Source organism: Elephas maximus, chromosome 14 (genome assembly GCF_024166365.1).
Source record: "Elephas maximus indicus isolate mEleMax1 chromosome 14, mEleMax1 primary haplotype, whole genome shotgun sequence".
NCBI classification, from domain to species: Eukaryota; Metazoa; Chordata; class Mammalia; order Proboscidea; family Elephantidae; genus Elephas; species Elephas maximus.
The window spans coordinates 10,917,370-10,922,231 of record NC_064832.1 but is presented as its reverse complement, the minus strand read 5'-3'; the positions used below and the strand labels follow the sequence as shown (position 1 = coordinate 10,922,231).

The following is a 4,862-nucleotide window of genomic DNA, read 5'->3' as shown; positions in this document are numbered from 1 at the left end:
CCAACGTGAGTTATTACTCCCCTTGTAAATATCTTCATGATGATAGACTAGAGACATGTTCACATGTTGTGAAAAATCTTTCACTCAATTCCTTCATATATATAGTTTAGAATTGCACTGTTGGTTAAACTTGGTATAATATTCTTTAAAAAAAACTTCTCGACTCCATTTTTCAATTTTGAATTTGTATTGGCTATACATTGTAATAAAAATTATATTAACATTTGTGGGTCAGGAATATTTTAGCTCTTCTAAATGAACTGGTGGTTATGTAGATAACATCTGTAAGTGTAAATAGGAATTCATTGACAAAGCCCTCCAAAAAAAAAAAGATCGATCTACCTACCTACCTATCATCTACCTACCTATCTACCTACCTGTCTACCCACCTACCTACCCACCTACCTACCTACCTATCTATCGATCATCTATCTATCTACCTACCTGTCTGTCTATCTATCATCTATCTTTCTTTCATCTATCTATCATCTATCTATCATCTATCTATCATCTGTCTATCTATCTATCATCTATCTATCTATCTATCATCTATCTACCTACCTAAAACCTATCTATCTATTATCTATCTATCATCTATCTATCTATCATCTATCTGTCTTTCTTTCATCTATCTATCTATCATCTGTCTATCTATCTATCATCTATCTATCTATCTACCTACCTAAAACCTATCTATTATCTATCTATCTATCATCTATCTATCTATCTATCTATCTATCATCTATCTGTCTGTCTGTCTATCATCTATCTATCTATCTATCTATCATCTGTCTATCTACCTATCATCATCAGCATCTATCATCTATCTATCTATCTATCTGTCTGTCTATCTATCCATATGCCAGACCTAAGGGATGGTTGGAGAATGAATCATTAAAATAGAAGTTAACAATTATTCATCTAAATTTAACTCAAGAAGCACGTCAAGAATGGCATTTTTAATTTTACTTAGTCCTGTTATATTAATTGGGGAAATTTACATTTAAACTGCACTTGGAAGAAGTGGCAATTAGTAAAAGTTTATCACTTGCTCCTCAATTGGGATATGAAATCAAAAGACTACTGATGGCTTTTTTAAAATTCAAAAGTTTTGGATAATTCTTATTGCAGAACAACGTTAAGAAATAGAAAATATTTTCAATTAAAAACTAGCCAACTTTAATATAAAACCCCTTGTTGTTGAGTTGATTCCGATTCACAAAGACCCTATAGGACAGAGTAAAATTGCTCCATAGGGTTTCCAAGGAGTGGCTGGTAGACTCGAACTGCCAACCCTGTGGTTAGCAGCAAAGCACAAAATTAACTGACAATAAGAATTGTTGATTATACACGTGCAAATACTAATACAATTCTGGCATATAAAATTCAATGACTCTAAAAAGACCATACTTAATGGTCTGACTGAGACTAGAGGAATCCCGGCGGTCATGGCCCCCAAACCTTCTGTTGGCACAGGACAGGAAGCATCCCCGAAGACAACTCATCAGACATGAAAGGGACTGGACAGTGGGTAGGAGAGAGATGCTGATGAAGAGTGAGCTAATTATATCAGGTGGACACTTGAGACTGTGTAGGCATCTCCTGTCTGGAGGGGGAATGGGAGGATAGAGAGAGTTGGAAGCTGGCAAAATTGCCAGAAAGGAGAGACTGGAAGGGCTGACTCATTAGGGGGAGAGCAAGTGGGAGTACGTAGTAAGATGTACATAAACTTATATGTGACAGACTGACTTGATTTGTAAACGTTCACTTGAAGCTCAATAAAAGTTAATAAAAAAAAAAAATTCAATGACTCATCATCAGTTCTATTTACTATTAACTTGACTATACTTGGTCCAAGATGCAGTCACATGAGCAAACCAAAATGTAAGTCTTTGTTCTGTAAATGCCTGACCTCAGAAGCCTAAATGTGAATGAACCAGTTAGTATATGAGCTCATAAACTATATCTGCTATTCATGAATTGGGAAGCTATTGTCTGAAACTTCCTATTCATGAATTGCAAATAAAGCTTATAAATTCATATGCAAATTTACTCTAGTAGAAATTTTATTTTTTACATTATCTATAGTCAACCAAGTTCGTATAAACTGAGGCATACTTTGTTTTTTTTTAACTAACAATATCATATTAGGAATTTTCATTGTGTAAATAATTTGTAAAAGTATAATAAATGTAATATGCTTTACGGAAGCATTTTAGAATGATGAGTACATGATAAAAACAGACAAGGGAACTAAAAAAATCAGCTTGGTGAGATAATGTGCATGTATTCTAAATCAGTTATGAAAGCTAGACAGTTACACATTATATATAGAAAAATATATGCATATGTATGTATGCATATATATTTCACTTGAAATAAAACAATTTATGAAATATTTTAATTCAACTGCAAAGACTCTCACCACGAATTTGTATTGCTTGAAACAGTTTACAGCCTTTCACCACTCCAGTAATATTGTTGAATATGACTACGCCTTGAGCATAATACAAAGTGGCAAGGCAAAAATAAGAAACATTTTTTTCTACCCCAGTCAAGACTACAAGTGATGCCTCCAGGACCATGCTGCCCAGTAGGGGTTGCACTGGACCTTCAAACCCTACCCTTTTCTCGCTTTACAAAGACACATCTCTCACCTTGCTCTTTTGTGATTGCTGTCCTAAGAAAATTTAAAATCAATATATGGCCAAATTAATCTCAGATAACATATCTGGATATTCAATTCTTGCAGTAATCATCCAAATGTAATGTGGATAATCTAGCCAGCCCAGAAATCGCCCAAATCAAAGGAAATGGGCATCCAAGAAAAATACTATTCACTCTACATAATTTATCAAATAAAACACATTCCTTTAAATAGTGTCCCTGAGATTAGTCATATATTGATCTTTTTGACAAGAATTGTAGCGAAGTATTCAAGGTATTATAATATTTTAGGTTAAATTCAGAGTAATTAATGGTCCAAAAGAGCTATTTGAAATCTGAATGGTTGTTATTATGAACAAGACTGCTTTACCTCCAGCAGACCACGTTTTTAAAACTGAAAAACAAGCCACTGTGTTGAAAAGCATATTCTTTTTTCATTAGGTATTTAGACATATAGATTATTTTACATATATAAAAATAGTTGAAAAAAATTTTTAATTGAGATATATTGTCTTTTATAGAGATAATGTTTCAATCTCCTAGAAGATTTTTTGAAATAAATCATTAAACAGGGAGTTGGGAAATGGATCTGCAAAATTACATAGACGATTTTCCTGTCACCCCACCTGGGCACAGCATTAGAGAGGCACAGCAAGTCTGTCTTTCAAAAATTTTTAAGTTAAATTATATTATTTGTTTGTCATATATATTAAAAAGTCACAGACAAAACTGCATGTATTAGGAAAATCAAGCTACTTGACACTTGTACAGGGTGGCAGAAAAATAAATTCACAAAGAAATCCAAAACTGTGAAATCCCTAATTTGAAACACATTTTAGGAAGTGTTACCATTCTATGAACTTGCAGGATTGCTTTTTTTTTTTTTTTTTGCCTCAGCAAATAAGTCTTCAATCATTTACCATGAAAAAATTTAGTGGAAAAAAGAATCAAATGTTCAAACTCATTTTCTCGTCCTTATATAAGACTTTAAACCTCTCGGTGGACACAGGCTGGCTGCCTGATCAGGGTGGAATTCATATTTTGTTTCTCAGAGACCTTCTGGGAAAACTAGACCTCTAGTCCGTGATTAAGCACATTGTACAAATTACAAGTGATATTTTATTAGTCCTGGTGTCTGCATTCCTGGGGGGAGGGAGGGAAATGAACAAAGGGTCAAGCCTCAAAATATATTTGTTCAAGTGAAAAAAAAATCAAATAATTGATATTAGCTGATTGTTTAAAAAAAATTTTTTTTAAAGTTAACTATTTTACCTTTAAAATATGTACGTAGATTTTGACTCCGTATAGTTAGTAATCAGCTAATATATCGTTTGATTTTTTTTTCTATACAAAATATGCATGAAATACTGAGGAGTTATCTAATATAGGTGATATTATTAATGTGCTAAATTTTGCAATAATTTTATTCCCAAAATAGGAAGGTTGGCTTGGCCATGGAAGTAAGGGACTCCGATTTCTGAAAGTCCACAGATCAAATACAAATGCTGTGATCCCTAAGGGTTAAAGTGCCCACGTGTAGAGTAGAATTTAGATTTTGGCATGGTGCTCAATAATGTTGTTCTATTTCGATGAGATGTATTTAATCTGGAAAAATTGAAGTGAGCTGAAATTTTGCCCAGTCAATTCCCTTACCTGATTCTATGGGATGACATGAAATAGCTGCTGTGCTCAAGAATGGGAAAAGAAAAGTGCAATAACTTAAGAAGAAACTCGATGTGGGTTAGATTTTGGGAAGAAAATACACAGGTTTATTCTCTCATGTACAGACAGGGATGTAAGTCACATCGTAGATCTTATCTTCATTTTTCTCCAATTATAATATATATGTTATTTTATAATTCATAAATTATTATTTATAATAATTATTCCTTAATTTGAAATATTTTGTCTCATTATTCTCTAAATCACCTTCCAGAGAAAACTCCAGGGGCCAAACAATCACTGAGTCAGTTTTAGGATGAAACACAGGTGTTTAGGAACCCTAATCTCAGATTTTTACTGAACGATTGAGTCCTATGAATAGTCAACATTTGCCTCACATTCAGTCACTTGTGGAAGGATTTCTAGAATATTGAAGTGATATTTGTAAGTTTTGAATACTGTGAAACTTGTACAGTTGCTGGCATTTTCTTTAAGAACAAGAGAGCAAAAATACAAATATAAAATTGATATGA

At 33.1% G+C, this 4,862-nt stretch overlaps 1 protein-coding gene across 1 annotated transcript in view; it reads right to left on the bottom strand.

The window, feature by feature from the left end:
- LOC126058122 (olfactory receptor 2AK2-like) overlaps positions 1–4,862 on the bottom strand; it is a 324,114-nt gene that overhangs the window by 1,413 nt on the left and 317,839 nt on the right. The gene's annotated exons all lie outside the window — the stretch shown is intronic.